Source organism: Cervus canadensis, chromosome 1, assembly GCF_019320065.1.
Source record: "Cervus canadensis isolate Bull #8, Minnesota chromosome 1, ASM1932006v1, whole genome shotgun sequence".
Taxonomy (NCBI): Eukaryota; Metazoa; Chordata; class Mammalia; order Artiodactyla; family Cervidae; genus Cervus; species Cervus canadensis.
Window position 1 is genome coordinate 91,638,858 of NC_057386.1, and position 26,691 is coordinate 91,665,548.

General features: G+C 39.9%; 1 long non-coding RNA gene across 1 annotated transcript in view; it reads right to left on the reverse strand.

The window, feature by feature from the left end:
* Positions 1-5,197: 5,197 nt before the first annotated feature.
* LOC122453064 overlaps positions 5,198-26,691 on the reverse strand; it is a 70,839-nt gene continuing 49,345 nt past the window's right edge. Inside the window, exon 4 of the long non-coding RNA XR_006272933.1 lies at positions 5,198-5,236. This is a non-coding gene — a long non-coding RNA (uncharacterized LOC122453064). The remainder of the gene's footprint in view (positions 5,237-26,691) is intronic.

Consider the following 26,691-nt stretch of genomic DNA (forward strand, 5'->3'; position numbering starts at 1 on the left):
ACCAGTCGCACTTTCCTTTACACCAAATTTAATTATCACTTAGTAGTAAACATGGCTTAGTAATTTCTAGAATACTCCAATGCTGAAGCTAATTACTGTATAAGCTGGCTATAAAAACGTCCTAGAAATACTTGTATGTATCTCACAAACAAGATTATCTTAAGAACTTGCCTCCTCTTCCACGGAAATAACTACATATAAATGGGAGCTCATGGTTTGAGGTTCTCAGCCTTGAAGTCACTTTTTGGAGTGGACCCAAACTCCTCCATACTCTGTGACTGAGACACTGGACTAGAAATCATGAAAACATAAGTCCTTTCAAACACACCCTTTGGATATCTTGGTTCTAGAGAAAGTAGGAAATAAAAGTCACAGGCTTAGCCTCTGATGCAATTAGCCACCACTTCCCAGTTCTAGATGTGGACCAGGGAAAACAGTATCAAGTCACAGTGAAATGCAGCGAGAAGTTTTGGGCTGAATTCCTTTCTTTTTTTTCTTGTCTTTGTGTATGAGTGTTCATAAGGGTACTGATGTTTATTTGCTTACAAAAGTGTAGGGCAGACTTCACAAATGTGTCTATATCTTTTTTTAATTCGAGTTTGGTTCTGTTTAAAATTGTAAATAGCAGGAAATATGCATATTTCCTAACGCTCAAGATGAACATGCCAACAAATAACAAACTGAGATTCACCATATAATGCTGGACATGTGAAAAGATTATTTACATGATACAAACTTCAACTTCTATAAAATAAATGTTTAAGTATGCAGGAAAAGGTATTAATGATAATTACAATAAATGTCTCTGTATGTCTTTCTTGATAAGCTAGAGGTAGAAATGAGTATGGATGACATATGGTCTTCCCCTTTGGCAGAGCTACTTTCCAAGGTAGGTCAGTTGTAAAGACAAGTTGGAGAGCCTGGGAGAAGACAGCAGGGCTTTGAGCCTGGAATAGATGCCAATCCATCCAATGGTAGCAACTGTGACCACTGATTGCAATTCCTGTTCCCACTGGTGACTTGGCCTTTCTTTCTTTAAGAACTGACTTTGTGGGACTTCCCTGGTGGTCCAGTAGTTAGCACTTCACATTTCCACTGCAGGTGGCATGGGTTCAATCCCCAGTAAAGAAACAAAGATCCTGCATGCCACATGGTGTGGTCAAAAGAAAAAGAAAAAGAACTGACTTTGCACATAGTTTGCTCCCTTGAGATCCTGGCCCCCAGATAGGATTATCTGTGGCTGGTCTTCCCAGCAGTCATAGATTAAAGGATATTGTTTGAAGCTGCACTTCGCAATGTCTACCCACTGGTCAACCCACTTCAGTTACCCTACAGCAGCAGGAAAAGCATATGATGTTATCATCTCCATCATCACAACAGTCTTCATCATCAAGAAAAGAACTGGTTACAAACACAATTAATGGCCCGGATCTCTTCCTAAGGACTCTCTCAGGATAATTATTTAACCATGAGTCTTACCATGAACCCTGCAAACATAATATTCCTTCATTTAACAAATATTTCTCAGCCCCTAACTTATGTGCAGTTCTGTACGATACCCTGGAGATGCAGTGATACGCAAGGTCTTTGCCTTGACAGAGCTTAAATTCTATGGGGAGACAGTCAATAAACACAAGTAAATCAACCAGCAATACAGCTGTTAGTGTCAAATATGATAAAAAGAAAATTAAGAGGTTATTACAATAGAGATCAAGGAGTATCTTCAGATAATGGGTGTTTAAGAACCCCTCCCCTGAATAACATTTAAGAAGGGATTTGCTCGATAAGGAAACAGTTCTGAAGCTAAACAAACTGGAAGCATTCCATCGATGGTAAACCTCACGCTGTTTGGGGCTCTCAGTGACTACTTAAAAGTCAAATAAAATATTTCTGGTACATGTTAAATATCTCAGTCTTCTGGAAGACTGAATAGGGTGACTTTCGGGGAGGCTTATGTCTTAGTCCAAAGCTTGATCCTACATTGTTAACTAATTTCATCTGTTGCTTTCTCATGTGCATTTTGGCTTCCACAACAAAACCAAGATCCTTCTCTACTGAAGGAAGATATGGAAGAGGGTTTTTAGCATGACAGATAAATGAAGGATTTCCTTTAGAATTCATCCTGGAATTTATATGCAAAATAAACTATCTATGGCTCATCTATACAATTTACTAGTGTGAACATCTAGCACTTTCATCAGATTTTTAAAGGGCTCTGTGACCAAAAAAAGAACATGGCCACTCAGACAGGATGGGTCTAACGTAGTCCACTGATTTGGAATCTTTCAAAAAGCTGAGTTGTTCTACCCAGGCCTTCAGCTGATTGGAGGAGGCCCACCCATGTTATGGAAAGCAATCTGCTTTACTCAAAAAACTACCCATTTAAATTTTCATCTCATTCAAAAACATCCTCATGGAAAAATTCAGGAAAATGTTTGACTAAATATCTGGAACCATGAACTAGGCAAACTGACACATAAAATTAACCATTACAAAGTACATACTGCATCCTGAAAGGCAGAGGTTCAGACTCACAGAGTATCATTTCAAAGCTGATGCCTTAGTTGTATGTATAAGAGACGAGTCCAAAGCTTTATCATGCTACAGCTTGTGGGTGATGGATGGTGTAGTGTGTGGTAGGATGGGGCCCCATGGTCATTTATCCTTTACTACACCTCCTTTGCTGTACGGAGGGGCCCCTTGGTTCAAAGAAATGTCATGCCAGATATCATATTGATAAATCAGATACTCTGTGAGCCCTTAGACAACAGAAAAGCTAAGTAAATTGCAAACAGGAAAGAATATCATACCTGGAAATATACGCAAATCCTAATCATGACAAATCACTGCTCTCTCCATGACACTAAGTGTCCAATGTAAATAACTTGCCAGTAAGGGGTTGGTTGGTCTCCTTGAGGGATAGTATTATATTAGGGGCTCACATCATATTACATTAGAGGTTTCTCCTGCTGACAAGTTGCACATTCCTGCATACAACCAAGAACATACTAAACTCTTCACTAAAAGAAGACATGAAGTTCTTGAGTAATGTTTAGTATTTCCTTGATATCCTGTAACTGAAATGTTATGATGTAAAATGAATACTTACAAATACTGTGATATTAAATTGATACATCTCATGCTATATAATAAAGGCATAAGAGAGGAAAGAAAACAAAGCTTGCAGCTGGTATTTATAACTGCCTTCTTCCACTATCCATTCTGTATTCCTTTTGATTTCAGCAACCACCTGAGCTGATCATAGTTCTTTACCAAGTAGGGTGACTCAAGCCGTCATTCCTGAAGGATCTGGGCTATTGGTAGTCCTGCCTGGGTTGGGTTGCTATAGTTTTCCATTGATCTTGATCACTAGGCATGATGTGATTACTGAGAGAAGTCCTAAGGGACCCCCTGTATCCCAGACACACTCTTCCTCACCTTCACTGTGGAGTGGGCATCCAATTTCTTCTGGTAACCAGGATCGATACCCCCAGCCAGCACAGTAACTCCTTTCTTTGCTGGTTGATTTAGAGGCATCAGGAGCCCAGAGTGGCTGGGCAGCAGTCTTAACTTACAGTTCAGTGGAATCATTGTTGTGTCTTCTGCTAGAATCATTCCTCCCTCAGGGACTAAGCACTCTAGGCCAGCAGAGCATAAAGTTGCAGAAACAGGAAGCAAAAATCTTGCTAGTAGGTCACTAGGTATAATAGGAAGTGGTACCACCCTCATTTCCACTCGTTGATTCCTGGACCCATGAGTCTTGCTACTAGAGAAACAGTAGCATATACTGGACACTGATTCAGAGCTTTATGGCCTTCCAGGGGACCTTGCCCCAGCCCTGAAAAGTATTGTCACCTAGCTCATGCTGGAATAGAGTCTTCAAAAGGCCATTTCATCATTCTTTCAAACCAACTGCTACAAGATGGCAAGGAACATGGTAAGACCAATGAATTCCAGGAACATGGGCCCAATGCTGTAGTTTGTTTGCTGTGAAGTCAAGATCTAGCATGTCCTAGACTAGTGGAGCCTTAAGACTTTCACTGGTATAACAGGCTCCTGAATCTCTGTAGAGTTTCTCTCAGTCTCTGGAGTACATGGGTCTTACCAGGGCATTCAAAGTACTTGCCATTTCTTGCTTACACATGATTAACATGCTGTCACAAATATAGTGGACCAAAGTGATATTAATATTTTGTGGAATGATCAGAAGATCAAGGCCCCTTCAGGCTACATTATAACAGAACAGGAGAATTAACTTGGTCCCAGGGAAAGTCTCTGACTATATCCTGTTATCTACTCTGGTGAACTGCTTCTGATCTTCATTCATAGCAGGTATTGAAAAGAACACACTTGCCTGTTCAATAGCCTCATACGACAAATGAGAAGCCATGGTAATTTGTTCTAGTAAAAGTACCTCATGCAGCAGACTAGCCACATTGGGAATACCACCAAGTTACATTTCTGCTAGTCCATGGTCACCTGCCATGATTCATCTGATTTATGCAAGAAGTAAAATGATGTATTACATGGGAATATAACAGGGTTGACCATCTAGGTGGGTTTGAAGTCTTTAAGGATGGTGCTAATCACTGCCATTCACACAGGAGTTGGGGGACTGAATTATTTTTGATTTAGCATCTTGACCTGAGTGACCTCCACTTGGTCTTTCCTGTTTCAACAGCTCTTACTCCACAGGTTAGGGAGCTAATGTGAGTATTCTGCCAGACGCTAAATATGTCCACCCTGATTATTCAGTCAGGAAATTGGAAAATGACTACCAGGTGAGTTCAGAGGCCCACTGGACCCAATCTGACATGGGTCCAAGCCAGAACTTCATTGACCACCTGACCTCTATTCTCCCACACTCTAACAGAGAAACCATGAGAGTGTTCAGTTTTCCCAAGAACCATGTCATTCAGATCAGGTCCTCTAGCCATCAGCTCATTAAAATGTGTGTATTCTCCAGAACCTGAAACAAACATTCGCGAGCAAATAGCCTAGTAAGAAGGTGCCCTCAGATTCCACTCCTGGGTATGTACATATGAAAAAAACAAAAACACTAATTTAAAAACATACACACAACCCAACATTCAAAGCAGCGCTATTTACAATAGCCAAGACATGAAAACAACCAAAATGTCCATTTCACTTTTCATCTCCTTGCCACAGGCCTTCTCTTTCTTTTTTCTGCTAATGGATTAGCAGTGAAGCAATGGTCTCATCCATAAAATCAGTCCTGAGAAAAAAGAAAGAGAAGGCCTGTGGCAAGGAGATGAAAAGTGAAAATGTAAAAGACACAGAGGGCAGAAAAGAACAGGGGAAATTATGTGACTGAACGAAAAATAATTATGAAGAATAATTACTGGCAAAGTAGTTAATAAAAAGATATACAAGTCAACTGACTACTTGTAATTTGTAATCTCAGAATCAGTCTGCCAGGATGGATAAATGGACGGATGGAGAGATAGGCATAGATATTAAAGACATAACCATTGATTAATAGCTGTTGAAATGAATTATTAAGGGGGAACATATTCCAAATTTCTAAATGGTTATGCACTACAGTTCCCAGATGGAGGCTTTATTTTTCAATGTGTCTTTGTCATTTCCCTCCTCTGTATGACCACCTGGCACCCTTTTGTTCCCCAGCCTGGCCCCATAAGAATGCCAGTTGCTTGGCAACTGATCCATCCACTCGAGTGTCTCAAGGAAATAACCCCTGCTCCTAGGATGGTGCATGATCCAAGTTATTATAGTAAGCTCTAGTGTTTACACCTAAGCCTGAAGAGATAATCCTAGTTCACAGTATTCCCACTTCAGTCTATGAAAATCCATGTACAAACCAAAAAAGGTAAATGAGAGCTACATGACCTGCTCTTTCTTTCAAGAACTATTAATTTGATGATATATGAACAGGTGTTGGTGCAAGTTTATTGAATGCTGAACTACTTCTTGGTCAAATAAAACCAGGAAAATGTCTGACTGTTTATAGGCAACCAACATCACAACAGTGTTTAGGTGTTTGCAGTCTAGTCATTATGGAAACCACTTAATCCATAAAATGTGGTTGAAATGCTGTCTTTTGACTTGGACTCTTCAGTTTTTTCAACCTAAATCTTACAGACACAAACATATATACCTACCACGCTAGCTGAAGCGGCTACTTCTTACACTTTTAGAGAGAACAGCAAATCACAGAGAGGAAAGGGGTAGGTTAGCATCTGCTTCAAAAGTTTGAAAGTTTATACAGCTAGAGACAGAGGACTTCTCTTCATGAGCTACAGGCACAGAAAATGGAAATCGTCTGTTGGTTTATAAGGACACATTTATTAGCCCAAAGTACATAAATCTGCAGAGCAAGACACAAGAGGATGCCTTACAATGCCTCTGTCCCATTACAAAACAAATTATGTTTTTTTTTTACTATCCAGGAAGGAGAGCTCCCACACTCAGCACAAAGGCCAGGCTCACCTCATTATATCCATTACAATTAAAACATTGTCTATAAACTTCTTCTTTCCCTTAAGATCCATGTTACTAGGTGTAGGAACTCTTTATAAGATAATTATTCTCTTTCTCCAAAACTGAAACATTAAGGTGCTCATATACGGAGCTTTCTTACAGTAAAACACATGTATCTTTATTATTTATTAGTTTTTTTTTAAAGCATGAAGGATTAAGTGAATAAAGCTCTACAAAAGCTTTTCGAAAACTCATAGATAAACAGAAGTATAGGATCACTTGGGGGCAATCTCCAGAACTGATGTGGTAAAGTTCTATTTTGGGAGGAGTAATTGTTTTATTTTTATTATCTCTTTAACTAATATGCAATAATGAAGTCCCCCCCTTGTATTTATACTCTGTAGTGAATGATACGATCCCAGTTCACCCAGAATCTAACAACAGATTCAACAGAATTTATTCTGAATTAAGAATACCAAAAATACATCAACCAAAATGAAAATAATCAGATTCTTTTTTTTTTCAAGTAACACATTGGTAAAATTTTGAAAGGGTGCACCCAATATTGCCAAGAAACCAGAAAGATTAGCATTTCCAAATAGTATTAATTTAAGTATAATTTGATGTAAACTTTTTGAAGGAAATTTGTTAATACACATCAATTTTTTTCAATATGCACATATTTTAATTTACCAATTCTTTCTAGGAGTTTACACTTAGCTAAACTGGGTACTAAGAGAAAGCTGCAAAGATATCCACACAAAGTACAATAAAAGAGGAAAAAACTATTAAGTTCAACAATTGAAGATCCATTCAGGAATTCAGTCAACAATTTTTTTGTACATAAACTGTACTTCTGGGGATTCAGGAATAAATTTAAAAGCTATTATATGCTTCCATGGAGCTTACATACAATGAGAATTGTATGAAACAATTAAAATGATATATAATTTATAAAGAAAACTGGAACAATTGTTGTAACTGCTGTGGGGTGGAAGAGAGGAGTCGGAGGTGTGAATCTGAAGATCATAGTCTGAGTCAGTGAGTGAAGAGGACTGGTGAATCTCTAGGACAGAAAACATCGATGCTGTGTGCCCAGGAGAGGGGGGTCATGAAAACCCCAGACAAGTCTTTGGCGGGGTGCAGGGAATCTAAAAAAAGAATAAATGTGTGCCTAACTTCCCAGGGAAGCTGGGGAAACAAGCTCCATAAGGAGGGTCATAAACAAAAGTGCAAAGGAGCCTCTGAGAGGTTATCAGGTGCCGACGGAGCGCAGAAGGCGGCCTCGGATGGAAGTCGACTCCCCACTAGTGTCCTGGTGCAGCTGAGACCACACCCCCACCCCAGGTATTCAACAGGGGAATAAAGATAGAGAGGCGGATACCTTGACCATGCTTGCCCCTGGGATGCCCGAACATCACGGAGCTCATGCCCATCTGAGTCTCTGGGATTTCCCAAGGAGGTGATGTCTAGGCAGTCCTCTGCCTTGGCTATGCCCTCATGACACTCACCCACTGATCTCCTGCCCTTGCCCCATCCAATCCAGTCTAGGGGACAGGGGGCAGTTCTCAGCTGTCCGTATGCTACTGATGAGGCAATGGCTTTTATTCTGTTTGCTTTTTTTTTTTTTGGCTGCACTGCAAGGCATAAGGGATCTTTCCCCATCAGGGATTGAACCCACGCCCCCTATAGTGGAAGCAGGGCAGTCTTAACCACTGGACCACCAGGGAAGTCCCAGGCAGTGTTTTAATAGGAGGAAACTACCATGACTCAATACCTGAAAAACAAAAACACAGACTGTTTCATACGAGGAAACGGTCAACATCCTCAACACTAGCTATAAGGTGTTTCTGCTTCTAGAGGATTTTCCCAACTTCTTCAGGACCCAGAATGTCGATGGTGAGAAGGAGAACATGTAGTCTGTAATAAGGTAACTCCCTCTAAAGACACCCTAATGTTTCTGGCTCTAGCTAAATCCTCGCTTAGTATGAGGTAAGACCTTGCCCCAAGGTCAGATGTGTCTCCACTTACACATTAGAAAAGTCAGATTTTGGTGGGGTTTTTTGTTTTGTTTTGTTTTTTTTTAGTAAATCACTAGTAGAGTTAGCAACAGAGTCCCTGTTTCTGCAGAAACATCTGCAAAGATAACAGCAGAATGACCCATATCTGTCCTTAGCAGTCAGGCTTACTGGTCCTTCACAACATATCCTCAGGAGCTTTTGGGAAGGAAAGGTAAATGGAGCCTGCTGGAATGCCATCTTGAAAACAGCCTTAGAGCAATAAAAGCCTCGGAGGTTATGCCAAGAACAGGCCTAAAGACTAAACACAATTAATCACAGTTTTGAAAGTCACAGACCCCAATTCCCTCACCCAACAGTCAAAGGCTTGGCTTTCCCAACCTTCTAAAAGAAAATGTGAAATTTTCTCAAAAACTTAGTTTCATTTCTGAGTTGATTAAAATTTGATCATCAAAAATACAAAAGGATGAATGCTAGAATAGTATAAATGAGTTGTACCTCTTCCAATAGCCCAGATTCTATATTCACTCATCAGGCATTTACAACTAATAATTTTGTGGCAGGTGATGCCTTTAGAAGAAAATAGATGATTGTATAACCATGAAACCCTTTTCTTCAACCTAGGATAACATGTTCAACCACTTTAAGTTTATTTGGAGTGGGCTGGGGATATTTTCTTGGATTGATATTTGTTTCTGTGTATAGTGTTCTCTAAGCAGAACTTCCCATATATTTATTTCTGAGGTCCTGAAAAAATAGAAAATAAGATTTGAAAAGGGCGTCACAGGATACAGCTCTCAGGAATCCAAAAATCACTTTGTCCATGTGTAGCAGAATTTTTATAAGTGTTTGGTCATACAGTCTGGGTGTTATAAAATTTTGTAAACACAGTACAACCCTCTGAGAGTCATGTGCTGTTTTGTTGTCTTCATCACAGCTGTAATAAGTTACATGTAGGTATTTTTTGTTTGTTTGTTGATTTGTTCTTTTCTATCTCAGTTCTAACTCTTCATTTAGAGCCAAATAAGGACATCGAATTAAAACATGAACTGAAGGGACAGATCAGGCAGGAAATTCCAAAGTTAAGTTTCTCATTGTAATTTTAACTTTCCCATGATAGACATTTTCTGTACTTGTTCGCATCTTGCATGTATATATATACAGCTTTATATAAAGAGTCAGATTCTGACCTCAGTCACACTTGTTTTATTTTTACTGAAAATGTAAGAGGGAGCAATGAAGAATCAAAGAAGGGCCAGAGGTCAGTAGACTGGAAAACAAATGCTAAAGAAGAAGGTTATGGGAGGCAGGCAAATATGGGAGGCTGAAAAAGAAAGACAAGGCACAGATGGAATTGTGTTAGTGGATGCACAAGGGCATTTCAAGATTTCTTAATATGCATGTCTTCACATAGTTCTTTTCAAATATCTGTTAAACAACAATTTAAACCACATTAATTTTTTATTTTTTTATTTAGAGAGAGCTCGAGCGTTTGGTTCCCTTTGATTTCACTTCTTGCTTTATAAATCTTCCGACCAGTCATTAACTGCTTGTAAAGCCCTGGCACCTCATATATTGTCACTTAATTATGTTATGCTACAGTGGGCTTCCTAGGAGGCAAAAATTCTACACAAAAACACTTATAAAGAAAGCCAGGGCAGACAGCCTGACTAAGCCAGTGAGAATAAAAATTGTTGCTGACAAGGGAATAGAATCGACAACTAAAGCTTTCTGAACCAAAGGGGAAAATGAATAGCCAAGACATTTGAATTGTTGAAGGAAAGGATGCTTCAGATCTAGGCGAAGGGGAGGAACAGAGCATAAAACTGGAAATAGGAGATTAACCACTAAGCCTGCTCAGAATGAATCATAAAGAGAGAAAAGGGATTATTAGCCCAAAGGATCTAGGCAGGAAGGGCCCAGGGCAAAGTCTCCTGATGTATCTTGCTTTCAAATCTAAGATGTTAAAAACTGTACCCGGTTGGAAGAAGGGTTTCTTTGCTGTGAGCCTGACCAAGACATGAGGGAATAAGAAGGACTGGAGAAAAAAACAGATTCAAATTGCAGGGCACAATTTAAAAAAAAACAACTATAATCATTTCCATGATAATACTCAATGATGGTGAAGATGTAGTAAAACTAGCACCCACATATTACTGGGGGCAGCATCAGTTGGGACAATTCTTTTGAAAAATAGTTAAATAATATATATCAAGAATCATAAAACTATTACTAGCTTTAATATAGAATTTCCTTTCTTGGTCATGTATCTTAAAGAAATACCTTAGGATTAGAAAAATCTCTATTCATAGAGATAACACAATACTGTAAATAAAGTTCAAAATGAAAACATTAAATATACAATAATAAAAGACAACTTAAGTATAATATTATTGTATATATACTCAATGAAAAAAAAAGTGATCATAAAATCATGGTTATTAAAGTATACAGAACGATGAAGTACTTATGAAGTAAGTATAAAATACTCCTGACCCCCAACCCCAAATTGTTGAACTTTAATCAGGTTTTTAGACAAGATTTCCAATTTACAGGAAATACCCAGCTGAGAAGGCAAACTGTCCATAAGCAGGTAGTTCAAAATTATTGACAACTGACCCAGTTTCTTCAGTAATTCAGTGATCTGGGGGTAGGCAGGTGGTGGTCGTTTAGCTGCTAAGTCATGTTCAACTCTTGCAGCCCCATGCACTGTATCCCACTAGATTCCTCTGTCCACGGGACTTATATTGGGTGGGTTGCCATTTCCTTCTTCAGAGGATCTTCCTCACTCAGGGACTGAAACCGGGTCTCCTGCATTGCAGGTGGATTCTTTACTCACTGAGCTACCAGGGAAGTCTTTGGGTGTAAGCAGAGTCGAGGTTATTCTTCCAGAGCCTGCTGTCCAACAGAGCTTTCTGCAAAGATGGCAATGTTCTTATATAGTAATCACTAGATATGCGTGACTGTTGAACACTGAAAGGTAGCCAGAGGGACTTACGATCTGAATTTCTTAACATCATCTAAAAAGCCACTTGTGGTTGGTGGCTACCATGTTAGACGACACAGCTTTAGATTTGAAAATTTAAGAAACACTCAACCATATGTAATGTATGGATTTTGTTAGATCCTGAAGCCAAGAAACCAATTTAGAATGACCTGAGTATTTGGGGAAAATCTGAATATGGCCTGTATTAGATGTTAGTTTTGTTAATTTTGATGAAGTTGTTGTGGTTACATGAAAAATTGCTTATTTTAGGGACCCATGTTGAAATGTTTTTGGACAGAATGGCAAAATATCAGTGTCTGGGATTTGTTTTAAAATGCTTCCACCTGAGAGAAAGAGAAAATAGAGATGAAGCAAGTGTGACAAAAGTGGATAATTCTTTAATCTGGATGAGAGGTATGCAGGGTTCATTATACGTTCCTCTTTAGTGTGAGTGTGTGTGTGTGTATGCTTGAAACACCTTCAAAACAACAATTTCTAATATAAATAATATTGAAGTGAAAATAAATAAGTGAAAAGACAGAATACAAACTTGCCCATCTGGTTGATACTGACTAGCAAGTAATCAATTAACATGTTAAGATTTACAAATGATTTTATGTCTATTTCAGTGAAGAGGTAGAATACAGTCAACATGTTAGGAAATGCTTATAGAAATATTTTGAGCATGTTTAGGTAAAGTCCGTTAAGTATGGCAGAAAAAATTTGTTTGAGAATCACTGTTACTAACACATATGCATACCCACACACTCCCATACACACAAAGAGTCTGCATGGAAATACACCATATAGTTTATTCCATAGCAGTGGAATATTTTGTTCATGTGATTGAACTGAGTAAAGCACAGACAAATTTTTATAATGTGGTTCTGTAAATTGTAAATGAGATTAAAGCCATATTTAAAATGAACCTTTTAAAAAATGAGATCTATGATTTGCTACATGGAATTATTAATAGCCTGAAAAACTATTTCTGCCAAAAGTCAAATCCATATCTCCACACTCCACTGTCTTTTTAAGTGTTTTCAGTGGCATATAAACAGAATAAAATAAAGACATTCACAAAATTTGCAAATGTACTGTGAAGAGAAAAATTAATGTCATGTTATGAGAAAGGGGCAATTTATTCTACCTTAGAAATGAAATAAATTTCTGCCTTCTTCTGAATTCAATGGCAATATTTAGGATTATTTAATAATTAACAGTCATTTTAATATCTGAATTTATATAACACAAAATATAGTGAACATAGTCCAATACTGTTTTAAGCGCTTCACTTACAGCAAACCTCACAACAACCCTTTGCAATATGGGATTTCACTAGTCTCATTTTGAAGCCAGAGACACAAAATTTTAAAGTCACAGAGAAGTTAAGTAAATCTAAGACCATGTAGCAAGTAACTAGTAGAGCCAAGATTTAAACCCAGGAATTCTGCTGCAGGAGTCCATCCTTTTAAACACCGTGCCGTGTTAGCTCAGGTAATAGCTCTATTGCCTTTGTTCATTTACAAGGAGAATTAAATATCTTTGTCTCTCACTGCAACACACTCCACCTCACCCCTTTCCTGCAGGCCAGGGAGCTAAGGAACTTCTGGCATCTTGTGAAAAGAAAAGGTGACTGAGCCAAAGAGACATTAGCTTGCTATTATCCAGCTTCCATCTAAATCAAATTCCCACTGAGCCCTTGGAACTAAACTTCCCCTTCATGGGTGATGAATCATCCTCCTATTTTCACTCTTGATTAGCCCAAGCTGTCCTTGATGGCAGGTCAGTTCAGGTGATGCCATAGTGCAGACCAGTTTCTTGAATATGCTATTACAGTGGTTTGTTCAGAAATGAAGTGCTAATTTTAAACCTGGTCATGAAATAGTTGTTTTGCATGTGGTGATTTTATTGTTGCTATTGTCTCAATCCCTAAGTCATGTCCAACTCTTTTGTGACCTGTAGACTGTAGCCCACCAGGCCCCTCTGTCCATGGGATTTCCCAGGCAAGAATATTGGAATGGGTTGACATTTCCTTCTCCAGGGGACTCAGGGATCAAACCCACATCTTCTGCATTGGCAGGCAGATTCTTTACCAGTGAGCCACCTGGGAAACCCTGGTAATTTCTTAAGAACACCTTAATTCAACCCACTGAGAAGAAAAGGTTTTTGGCTGAGTTAATTTTCTCAACTGAAATTTGGTCCTTGAAAGAGACCCAGTTTTTTTAGGTACATTTTTCTAATGGCAGTGTTACTGCCTTTAGAACACTGCCTTATTAGACAAAGTATGTGGAATATAATGTAATCTTATCTTATTAATGATGTCACTTTTTAACAACATGTGCAGAATTGAAACTATTACCAATTATTGGATTAGAGAGACACATGGGTTATTCCAGCCCTTTCTAGCACAGTCTTGGGGAGCTATGTTTTTGAGTTCCCACACTTGTCTCTTCTGACAGTTTCCTCGTGTCCTCAACAGATTATCAGTTGACATTTCTACTGTCCTTTCTCTAGCAATCATCCCTCACCTCCTAATTTCCAGCTTCTAATTTGCTGTCATTTGGGAAACCATATAACCATGAATTTGTGAATATATGAATCTAAGAATTTATGAATGTGTATATGTATATCCCTTTCTACAAAAGATTTGTGGCTTTGCATAACTTGGGGGGTGAAAAAGATAATGACTGTTGTATGAATTTGAACAAAAGGAAAATAAGAATAGGCAAATAATAAAGCCAAGAGTCATGCACTCACAGACTGCATACTCTGCTGCCCTTTAATGGCTGGGACTAGGTAGCAAGTAGACCTCTAAGCTTCCTGGAAACCAAAGCGTGGATGGAAAGGTGATCAGTTAGTTACAGGTTCACAATGATCAGAAAGTAAAAACAAGCCAGCTATTTAAAAAAAAAAAATACTACCACTCTTGACATGAAGACCAAAGACACTTGCTTCCATGATGTTGATAATAAGGATGATGTAAGATACAACAGATAATGTCTTCAATGGTGCTCTGAAAATCACTAGTGTAATATATTTTGAATAGTGTTTCTTTTAAAAGTCCCTTGAAAGTGAAAGTCTCTTAGTCGTGTTCGATTCTTTGTGACCTCATGGACTAAACAGTCCATGGACTTCTCCAGGCCAGAATACTGGAGTGGGTAGCCTTTCCCTTCTCCAGGGGATCTTCCCAACCCAGGGATTGAACCCAGTCTCCTGCATTGCAGGCAGATTCTTTACCAGCTGAGCCACAAGGGAAGCCCCAAATTCCCTTAATATAAGCCAAAAGCAAATACCCAAGACAAAACAACATGCCAAGTAAGAGTGAAAGCAATTGGACTGACAACTGTGAGATTCTCAGTAAGGAGCATGCACACATTTGTGTATGTGGACTTTACAGTAACTCTTTTCCTTGATCCAAGGTTGCTGGTACCCACTTTTAATTGATGGCCATGCTCCAGGTACGTAGGTTTATAAACATTTATACATTTCTATGGGGAAATCTATTTCTTTTAGGTACTATCTCGTTAGAAACCATTAAAAACCCCCAGCCATTAGATTTAGTTAATTCTCAATGCCAGCCTTGCTGCTATCTTCATTCTCTGAAAAGGGACAAACAGTTCTTATTATTTGAGCTCTCTTTATAATCGTCAGCTTCCAAACCTTCAATAAAAAGATAAGATTGCCAGATTTTCAAAGAGAATTTCTAAATGTGTAAATTAGCAAGGTGAATGGAATAAAGACATACTCTCGCACACTAACTAAAAAGACAGTCTTTCATTTTGAGTCCTTCTCTGAAGTGAATTTAATCAAAGTTTATTCAGTGAATTTCAAAGCAAATCCACCAGCCCACTTTACTTTCCATTTAGGTCCCTAACAACAGGATCTGAAGACTGTTTCTTACTTTTAATTCTTTACTTGCGCGGTGCCTACTATATGTAGGGAATGTTTGCCAGTTTGGATTCTCCGAACAACACAATGAATTCCCCATACCATGCTACCACACAATTGCTCAGCTATCAAGTAAAGCTTTTTTATCCTGCTGAGTTCAAAGTTCAAAATTTATTTCTTAGCTTAATGCGAGGCTAGTGCAAGTGTGTTTAATATATTCATTCTAAATGCCATCAGAGGACGGTGGTGTCAACATTTTGGCTTTGTTTGGACAGCTTTTGTGCAAGTGCAAACACTGAGTGTATGAAATCTAATGAGATTAGGCGCTTACTGCAAAATTAAAGGCAGGCGACCAGACTTCAAAGATTATTACCGCAGCACAAATCCCCTTGCTATGTTTCTTGGGCCATTTCAGTGAACTAAAGTTTGAGAATCACCTTTACCGAAAGATTTTCTTCATAGCAACCCTTTAATGGAATACTTGATATTAAATACTTCCTAAAGAGTACATAATTTTTTAAACATTTTTTTTAACCATCAGTAAAAAGCACTATAGTTAAGGAGGGTGAAATTGAATCAAGACAAGTAAGAATGAACCAAAAACTTTATTACAGACCCAGAATTAAACATGATTCCTTAAAAAGCTGTGGATTCTCAGTGTGATTTGGCTTTGGTTTAACAAAAATAAAGAAAACAACAAAAGAACTTTGACCCCATCACATGATAATGAATCTTCTCAGTTTTGTTTTTTTTTTTCAGCATAATTAACCTTTAATAAGGGCTTACTACATCCCCGGTACTGTTCTAAGCCATCTATATGTATTAAGTTCCTTTCAACAACTGCCTTATGAGACTATTAATATTATTAGTCCCAATTTACAGGTGAGAAAATCAAAGCTTACTGAAATTTAACTGTGGTTTATTAAACTAAAATAACAGACCCAGGGAAGAGTAGGAGCTATATGATGAAAAATTGTGCAAGAAAGAACCTTGTATCTAATCACAAGTATTTTTTTAAGTTCAAACAAGAGATAGAAAAGACCCTCCAAAGAAGTGATGATAAACAAACACAAGCATGCCTGCATGCTAAGTCACTTCAGTCATGTCCGATTCTGTGCAACCCTATGAACTGGAGCCTGCCAGGTTTATCTGTCCATGGGATTCTCCAGGCAAGAATACTGGAGTGGGTTGTCATGCCCTCCTCCAGGGCATCTTCCCGACCAAGGGGTCGAACCTGGGACTCTCACGTCTCCTGCATTGGCAGGCAAACTCTTTCCCACTAGAGCCAAACAAACCCATGTTACCTAAGAATCAGTGCTCCTGGACATAGATCAGATTCTACAAAGGGATATGCAAGCATTGGCAGGCAAACTCTTTCCCACTAGAGCCCAAACAAACCCATGTTACCTAAGAATCAGTGCTCCTGGACATAGATCAGATTCTACAAAGGGATATGCAAGCTTCCTTATGGCACTCCAGAGCTAACATGGTTAGCAAGAAAACACAAGAGAATAGCTATAAGGGGAAATGGAGGAGAAACAAGAGAGGCAGAGAAAAGAGGATGTAGCTACTCTTGTCTCCAACGTAACTAACTTGGCAACCAACCATCCAGAACTTGGAGTAAGAGGCTGGCTGGAGAAAATGAAGGTTTGGAGAAAGCAGTAACTTCAGTCTGGGGACGGAACTACTGTGTGTGTGCTCAGTGACTTCAGTCATGTCTGGTTCTTTGCAACCCCACGGACTGTAGCCCGCCAGGCTCCTCTGTCCATGGGATTCTTCAGGTAGGAATACTGGAGTGAGTTGCCATGCCCTCCTCCAGAGGATCCTCCTGACCCAGGGATTAAACTTGCATCTCCTGCATTACAGCTGGATTCTTCACCCTCTGAGCCACCTGGGAAGCCCGGGGACATAACTATTAGGTTGACTCATATGACATAGTTATTTGACCATTTTTTTATCTACTTTGGTTGCATCATTGCAACCAAAAGTTTTGAGATATCAAAATAGTGAGGTTTCTCATAACGGTGTGTTTCTTTGGACTTGTGTCTGTTACAGTAAGAGCTGCATGTATGGACTTACAAGTCACCTAGGCATGGCAGAAAACTTGAAGAAACATCAGAGGTTGCATTTCATAGGGCTGCCGGGGAGCCTCATGGTGAGAAGAGAGAAAGAAATCAGCAACATGTGAGGGTAAATAAGAAACTCAGCTACCACCAATGTTGGCTCAGATGTGATTAATATTTTGAAAGACAAAATCAGAACCAAAAAAACACTTTGGGTACAGACAAAAGATGGCCATGCTACAAGGGATTCCTGCCAAATGGCAGATAGTAAGGGCTGGGTGTGTGGAGGGTGAACAGTAAAGAAATGTTTGGGTACAAAATGTATACATGCATTCCATGAGCTTACTCTTGAGAGGGAAATAAAGGTGCCTTTTTCTTTCTTAGTGAGATGACATTATAAATTTAAAATATGAGAAGACTACTCGGTACTTGAAAACAAAAGAGACATGGGTATTCTTAACAGCAAGAAAAAGAAAATATAGGGAACAGAACATGAGACAGTACTCAAGGTAAAAGGGTAAATACTCAGTATGTATTTACATAACCCCCAACTAATGAGAAATCACAGCCCTAGAATGGGTGGAAATACTGGTAGACGAACAAAGATGCCACAGAAGGAGGGATATTTCTGCTCTTTGTAACTCTGTGGTAGAGAACCTTTAAGAAAAAAATTTGATGTAAGTTTTCAGTAAGAAAAATCTGCCCTTATCCCCAGACAATCATGTTCTCAGAAATATTATAAACATTAAAGTCCACTAGAGAATCTTGCTCTTACGTGCATGTAAAAAGAAAACAGCAGACTGTTCCAACGGGAGTAGGAAGGGGGGGCAGCTAATGGTCTTAGCAGTTTTCCTGAATGTAGTGAAATTAACCTCTTTTAGAGGGAGACCAGGAGTTTAAGAAATCATTGGAAGTTGTAAAAATAAAGTGAAGTTGCTGGGAGACAAACTCATAAATAGAAATGATGTGCCAGTAACAGGAAGAATAGACACACAGCAAGATATATCATATCACCAAACTTTACTTCTACCATTTTTTAACCCCCATTTCATGTTACTTACATTCTGCCAAATACATATACACACATATACACACAGACACTTAGAGGGAAAGGATTATTTATTTATATTTATATAAATATACTTCTATTTACAAAAGACAGCACTGTTTTGCACACAGCAGACATTTAATAAGCATATTACATGAATGGGGTGAATTTATAATAGTTTACTAGTTTTGAAAGGTAGACTTTATAACACAATGGTTTGAAAGTATTTTAAAGATTCATGAAATTGATCCTAATAATAATAATAACTAACATTCATAGTTACTCATGACTGCAGCCATGAAACTAAAAGATGCTTGCTCCTTGGAAAGAAAGCTATGATAAACCTAGATAGCATATTAAAAAGCAGAGACATCTCTTTGACAACAAAGGTCCATCTAATCAAAACTATGGTTTTTCCAATAGTCATGTACAGATATGAGATTTGGACCATAAAGATGGCAGAGCATTGAAAAATTGATGCTTTTGAGTTGTGGTGCAGGAGAAGACCCTTGACAATCCCTTGAACAACGAGATCAAACCAGTCAATCTTAAAGGAAATGAACCCTGAATATTCACTGGAAGGACTGAGGCTGAAGCTGAAGCTCCAATCCTTTGGCCACCTGATGTGAGGAGCGGACTCACTAGAAAAGACCCTGATGCTGGGAAAGATTGAGGGCAGGAAGAGAAGGGGGTGACAGAGGATGAGATAGTTAGATATCATCACCAACTCAATGAATATGAGTTTGAGCAGACTCTGGGAGATAGTGAAAGACAGGAAAGCCTGGTGTGCTACAGTCCATGAAGTCGCAAAGAGTCAGACACATCTTAGTGACTGAACGACAACATTCATAGGGTACTTAGTGAAATGAAGTTGCTCAGTCGGGTCCGACTCTTTGTGACCCCATGGACTGTAGCCTACCAGGCTCCTCCGTCCATGGGATTTTCCAGGCAAGAGTACTGGAGTGGGTTGCCATTTCCTTCTCCAGGGGATCGTCCCAACCCAGGGATCAAACCCGGGCCTCCTGCACTGCAGACAGAGGTGCTTTACCATCTGACCCACCGGGGAAGCCCCTCATAGGGTACTTACTATGGGCTAAATTTTTACATAGGTTATCTGATTTAATCTTTGTAAGAAATAGAGACTAATATTATCATCATTTTATAACTAAAAAAAAAAAAATTTTGGTTTGAGGAGGTCAGTGTTAGTACAAGGATTCCAGCTTGTACTCTCTCAAAGCCCATATGTATATAAAACACCTGGCCAGGTGCCATGAGTCTGTACAGGAAGCAGTCACCATGGTACAAACATGCCCCAATATGACACCTAGCCTGCAACCAGGCACTCAGAGCAACCATGTGGCTTTATCTGAGGTACTTCACTTTCCTAGCCCCCCATCTCTACAATAAGAAATTGGACAAGACCTTTAAAGTAATGTCAAAGCCTGGAGTTCTGCGACTTTAGACCTATTTCCGAAAATGAAAATAATGGCAGTTAAAATTCTTACGTCATCTTATTCAACAAACACCCTAAAGCACTGATCATCATAGTTGTAAAACTGAAAGGGGTCTGTAAAGTGTGAGGCTTTGGAGAACTGGATGCTGGTCTTAGAATGATGTGTTGCCAGCCTCAGACAACTTATAAGGTTACCAACAGACAATAAAGCAAAATTTCTATAAAATTTTCCTCGTCGTTTGTCTTAATCATCAGCCTAGGAAGAAGTAGCCAGATAGAAAGTACACAAAGTCATTCTTACCCTACTCTGAAGAGTGAGGTAATCGCAGAGGAAACAAAACTGGAAACTCCAATATAAGTATGATGCCCTGTCCCCAATCATACAAATTCAGTGATGCAACTTCACAATTTCTTTTATGAAAAAGCAGACATTTTCAAAACAGGAGGGACTCAAATGACAGTGGTATTTTAAAACATAATACCAGATGCCTAATAAACTACGTCTCTTGACCCTAGAAGGCAGAGGCACAATATCCTGTCACCTCCATATAAAACAATCATCTTCCTACCAGGACAGGAAAACACATTCTTCACCCCTAGGCTCATCAAAACACCAAATACTTAATGATTTCACGGCTCTCTATTGCAGCTTCTCAGATGATGTTCAGATATCTCCTAAGACTGAAATAGCAGCTGGCAGACATAATTGAAGAAGCAATGGCCCTCCAGACTGGAGACTAGAATAATCAAGCTCAAGTTGACAGGGTCTCTAGGTGTGTACTCAGTTACAGGTTCCAAGCTCATTTAAAAAGGACCCTTGCATTTTAATTTGAAAAAAAAAAAAAAATAGTTGACACGGGTTCTGCCCAGTTTGCCTGAAGACAAAGTGCCTCCCCCAAATGCAGAAGTACCCCAAGATAAAGTTCTGTTTTCCTCCAGTGAGAGAGAACAGAGTTGTAACTCATCATATTTTTTGGCATCTCTTGATAGCAACATTATATGTAAGTGTGACTTTGTTACACCTGAAGAGTGTTAAATGTTGATTGTCATCAACTAAAAAACTAACATTATTCTCTTCCCTTCTCCCCTTTAGCCACCTCTACCCTAGCCCCAAATACCTTAGTCTGGCCAAAATGTTCAGGATTGCAACCATTTCTGTTTCAGGAATTCCAAAGCCTTTTTAAAACCCAAGATGACTTCTTCTCATTAGTAGAAGAGGAAACTCTGTCCTTTAGTCAAAGCCACAGAAAAGTATTTGGTGGATCACCATAAAACATGAGAAAAAACGTAATGATTTCTCATCTTCAGGAATTACTTACTATCGTGCTCACAGTTCAATAATCTTTGCAGAAGAGAATAACGACAAGAGGTATGTTTTCAGATTGACAGATGGAGGGGTGAGGGGATGCATTTGTGTGTGTGTGGGTGGGTGAGTGTGCGTGTGTGCATGCGCACACTGCTTTAAAGGAAGTCTCACTTTCACAGGAAAACCACCCGTGGTACTAAACTTGATGACTCTCACCCACCAGGTTGGCAGCTGGATGCAGATTCTTGGGAAACCAGCCTCTGTGGTTCACCTCACTCCCTGATAATGACAGGCCTTTGCCTTACCCTCAACCCTGAGAAAGGAAAAAAAAAAAAAAAATCAACACTCTAAAAATAAGAAGAAAGAACAGGGGAGTGAAGTTCTTGCCAGTGCTAGTAACCAGGAGGCCTAGAAAGAGGCCACTGCATACCCTGCTATTTATTGCCCATTTCCACCCATAGGAAGCTGGCCTGAGAGCTTGCCAAAGGGAAAGAAAAAATCAAAATGTTCTCCATCCTTCCTGTTTACATTAATAGAACAGAGTCACGTACAGCATTCCAACTCTATTATGTTCCCCCTCCACGCAGAGTAGCTTTTTTAGGTCAAAGTTTTCAAGAAAAAGAATTTTAAATTATATCTTCAAGTTTTAAACTCCTCCCTTTCCTATATGCCATACATCCATTACTCAATTAAATTGATAGAAATAAAAATTTGCTTTCATCACCTTATCTAAGGGGCCATGTTTTCTTATTTTAATGAATGTAAGTTAAACAATCGGAAGTTCCCTGAGATCACTGTTCCAGCGTGAACCATCTATTTAATGAAATGGAGTTTACACTTTTAAAGAAACTTCTTCCCACAGGAAAAATAAGGTCAAATTCCTAGGATAAGAAACCATAATAGATGTAACTTTACTGCTGAAATCAGTGGTTTGAGGAAAGCTCAAACCACTCCCCAATACCCTAAATCACTGTATCTTTAAAACAAAGAAACGCTGCTATTAATGCACAATTATTTGTGTGCTTTTCTAAGTAGAAATTTTACCACAGAGTAGGATTCCCCTTAAAACAAAAGAAATTTGACTTTCTATAGACTGTAAAGTCTACAAAGAAATAGGGTGCTGTCCCGGGGGGCTTCCCAAAACTTTCTGTATATACAGTATACAGTATAATAGATACAACATACTGTATTTTGTATACAGGGAATAATGTCCCTCGAGTCTCAGGGCACAGCCTTCTAGACTTTTCGCAGGGGCTGCAAAACCTCTAGATGCTTGCTTCTCCAGGCTTTCCCCACTCCGTTCCCTCAGCCGGGAGAGACCCTCCCTCCACCCTTACCGCTCCCTTGGTTTCTCCAAGCCCTCCTGTCACGTCCTCAGGGAACTCTCCTCTGCCTCTCAGTATATTCAGCCCCAGACTGTCCTGCCCTCACCTCCATTCCCTCCCATTCTTTGCTGTCCTGCTCTCACACTTAGGTTTCAGAGGCCTTAAAACATTTGTGATAAATTGGTTCCTTGTGTAATCATGTATTTAATGGCTATGTAATTTTTATGTAACACCTGCCTCCTATACTTAATAAGCTCCCACACAGCAGGGACTATAGCTTTCTTGGCTACTGCTTGAGCATAACAGAAATACTCAACGAAATGTTCTGAATGAGTGACTGAAGTCTTGCACAAAATACTCATTACAATTCTATCAGCTCCCATAACCTTTTCAATTTTCCAGAAGCCCTAGAGAATAGGATTGGGAATACTTCATCAGAAATCATCCTGTGGGGACTTCCCTGATGGCATAGTGGTGGGGAATCTGCCTGCCAATGCAGCAGACACAGGTTCGATCTCTGGTCCGGGAGGATCCCACAATGCCCGAGAGCAACAGGGCCCAGATGCTGTGGCTACTAAGCCTGTGCTCTAGAACCCAGGAGCCCCAACTACTGAGCACACACACTGCAATCGCTGAAGCCCCCACGCCCTGGAGCCCAGCTCCGCAACAAGAGAAGCCACGGCAATGAGAAGCACAGCCGTCATCAAGAGAGAGTAGCCCCCAGTGGCCACAACTAGAGAAAGCCCATTTGCAGCAGTGAACACTCCGTGCAACCAAAAATTAACTAATTAATTTTAATAAAAGACATCTTCCTATATAAAGCAATAACATGAATAAAGGTAAACAGTCCATGAATCTCTGATTGGGGGGGGGGAGGTGGGAGAGAATGATGGCAAGTAAAGTAAACCTCAACAGAAGAGAGAGTTTCTAGTGATTGAAATGGATGATAAAGGTGAGTTGGGGGTGAGAAGGTCTATGGAGAATTAAACTCAGTCCCAAATATCAATAAGCAGAAAAGTCTGCATAATAACATGACATGATAAAGCTGTGAGATTTATCCAAAGGTCATATAAAATATTGACTCAAGGGATAGAGGTTAAAGGCAGCAACTAATTAGGAAACTAAAATAGTCTTAAGTTTGAAGTAAATAAGAGGGCTTCCCCGATGGCTCAGCAGGTCAAAAATCCGCCTGCAATGCAGGAGACACAGGAGACGTGGGTTCAGTCCTTGGCTTGGGAAGGTCCCCTGGAGAAGGGAATGGCTACCCACTCCAGTATTTTTGCCTGAAAAATCCCATGGACAGAGGAGCCTGGTGGGCTAAAGTCCATGGGGTTGCAAACAGTAGGACACAGCGATCAAATAACAAACAAAAAGAGGTAAATAAAAACCTCAGTTATTGTGGCAGGAGTGAAAATGGGAAATAAAGACCAGATTATGAGAGATCATGAGAGAAGGATTGCTAAAACCTGGTGAGCATTATTGTTGTTCAGTCACTCAGTAGCATATGACTCTTTGCAACCCTATGAACTGCAGCATGCCAGACTTTCCTGTCCTTTAACCATCTCCCAGAGCTTGATTATGACAGATCATGAGAGAAGGATTGCTAAAACCTGGTGAGGAAGGAGGGTTCAAAATTCCTGGAGACATCAAGCCTGGGTGGAAGGGAGTAGCGGTCCAGCAGAGAGAGCTCTTCCCTCTGTTCTCAACTCTCTGGATGACCTTGAACAAACCACCTAACCTCTTCAGCCTCATCTGCTTCACCTAATTATGGAAAGCCTGGAGCAGATGATCGCAACCTTTCCCATTCTCTGAAATCAGCTCTTCACCGAAACCAGGAGGACAGCAAGGGTCCATGGTTGGGGAACAAAAGCCTTGTGTCTCATGTTAGCTATGTTGAGCTTGAGGTAAAGTGAGACAAGCAGAAAAAGATCTCCATCAGGCAGCTGGGAATACAAGACAGATGAGCCCGGAAGGAAAGCAGGCTAGAGACAGCGATTTAAGAGCCAGAGGCCTCACGTTTTAGTTGAAATGATGGGAGTGAATTAAACTGCAGAGGAAGACAGTGAAAAGACAGGAAACTGTGGCCAGCTCAGATCCTCTCGAGTCCTAGGAACCCCAATCTCAGGTCACTTGTGGCCATAAATCACTCCCAGGAGTCAAAGGGTTCATTCCTCCTCCAGGAATAGAAAGACCAGGATAGATTTTCTGATCCCACTGTATACTTGCACCTTCTGTAATTCAGACTAGTGGTCCGCTGTAATCCATATGTAAGATCTGGGGTGAGGGAGGGGGGAACGAAGAGCTTGCATACCCTACTAGTTCTGTAGAAATTAAAGAATTCCTGCAGTCACACTGTAAATGCAAAAAGCCTCTGTGGCCCTCAATTGTTGTGAAGTCACTAAGTTGTGTCTGACTCTTTTCTGACCCCATGGACTGTAGCCCACCAGGCTCCACTGTCCATGGAATTCTCCAGGCCAGAATACTGGAGTGGGTTGCCGTTTCCTTCTCCAGCGGATCTTCCTGACCCAGGGATCAAACTCATGTCTCCTCCATTAACAGGCAGGCTCTTTACCCCTGAGCCATCTGAGAAGCCCTATGGCCCTTGGTGGTCTCCAATAAAAAGTCAGATGGCTATTGTGCTTTCCCTCTCCTGAGGCACCCCCGCTCCCCTGGGACCCAGTGGCAGGCATATCCAACCCCGGCAGGACAGCAGTGTGCGTGGGATCCACACAAGGCTGCACTGGCCCCTCTGGGAAGAGAACCCTGGTCCTCTGCCTTTCAATCCAATTCTCTTTTCCAATAGTCATCCTGCCTATTAAAAGCATATGTGCTACACCTTTAAAATTCCCATTGCCCTTCCCTGTGAATAGTGTTTCATTGTCCACTGCCATCCTACCAGAGAGGGAGCATTGTGCACTTCAACAAAACTTGCACCCTTGAGCAGCTGAGAGCTCAGTTTCCTCCAGTGATCTGCAGGAGGGCAATCATTGCCAAGGGCGTGATTGTGTATCAGCTCTCCTTAAATTGCATATAGGAATATTGTTGCTATGTGGCCTGAGCCAAACAATCCGAGTCACCTGACATCCTCCATCGAACATTTAGGAGTCATCAAACTTAATTTCCCCTTTGTGCAATAAAACACCAAGAGGAAGCTTTAATGGATTGTATTATGTAACGGTTCTATAAAAATAGCAGGCCAGCTCCGAAGCACTTCCTTCCTGGGGCCCTGTAACCTATGCTGAAAGGATACACACTGGTTGCTCCGGCAACCATGAGAGATGACACTAGGGAAAAAAACAGCAACAAAAGGACCATTTTTTGGCTCAGTCAAATGAGGTCTGGCTTCAAGCTTGTGATATAGTGAATACAGACAGCCCAGCACAGAGAGAGGGAACCAGTTAGCAATTCTACTCAGGCACTAGCAGCCTTGCAAAGCTGCCTCTGCTTTCATTCTTTCTTTTTTTCTTTCTTCTTGTTTCTTTAAAGAGGAAAAAAGCCTTCCCCTAGTAATTTTATTTTTAATTTTAAAAAGCAAATATTACTGCAGCAATCAGTAAACAATGATTATCCTTTTTTTTTTTCTTTCTCTTCCCAGGAGCTCAAAAAATAATCTCTCTGACATGAAATTGTCTTTTCTTTTCTCCTAGATTCTTGGGGATTTGATCACACAGGAAGCAACTAGTTTAGTGACAATAAGCCTTAGACCCAACCTCTAAATTAAAAAAATAAATAAATCAAGGACACTTGAGGAATAATGCATTTTAAAAGTGAGACCCATTTCTGGGATCGCTCTTCACAGCAGACATCAAAGGACTTTAATCTCCTCTCTTGTGCTGTCTTGAATCAGAACTCCTACATTTTATTAGCATTATCATTATTACTGCCTCGTTTTAATTTCAGAAAATTGATTTTCCCAATATACTGAGAATCATGGTAGAAGGTTCATAACTGCTGACAGACACCTAAACGTTTTTCCTCTTACAAGGAGGAAATGGACCCTGAGGGATTTACAAACACGATTTAGAACCTCTGGAAAATAAAATCAAGAATGAATCAAGTGGGATTAAGTTTAGATTTCTAATATAAAGCAACAGCAACAGTTTTTTCAAAACAATTCTTGAAATCAGTGCTCAAAAATA